Genomic DNA, 546 nt, shown 5'->3' on the forward strand with positions numbered 1-546 from the left:
GAAAGCTTACTGCTTTTTCAAACACGGTCTACACCTCTCAGGTGCCGAGTTACAGGACGGTGAAAACAGTGAGTTTGTGTTAGACGCGAATCGTGCTCTGATTCACGCTCTAGGCTTGGAGCGAAAGCTTATTGCTTTTTCAAACACGGTCTACACCTCTCAGGTGCCGAGTTACAGGACGGTGAAAACAGTGAGTTTGTGTTAGACGCGAATCGTGCTCTGATTCATGCTTTAGGCTGGGAGCGCAAGCTTATTGCTTTTTCAAACACGGTCTACACATCTCAGGTGCCGAGGTACAGGACGGTGAAAACAGTGAGTTTGTGTTAGACGCGAATCGTGCTCTGATTCATGCTCTAGGCGGGGAGCTCAAGCTTATTGCTTTTTCAAACACGGTCTACACCTCTCAGGTGCCGAGTTACAGGACGGTGAAAACTGAGTTTGTGTTAGACGCGAATCGTGCTCTGATTCATGCTCTAGGCTGGGAGCTCAAGCTTATTGCTTTTTCAAACACGGTCTACACCTCTCAGGTGCCGAGTTACAGGACGG

Source organism: Eleutherodactylus coqui, unplaced genomic scaffold (genome assembly GCF_035609145.1).
Source record: "Eleutherodactylus coqui strain aEleCoq1 unplaced genomic scaffold, aEleCoq1.hap1 HAP1_SCAFFOLD_42, whole genome shotgun sequence".
NCBI classification, from domain to species: Eukaryota; Metazoa; Chordata; class Amphibia; order Anura; family Eleutherodactylidae; genus Eleutherodactylus; species Eleutherodactylus coqui.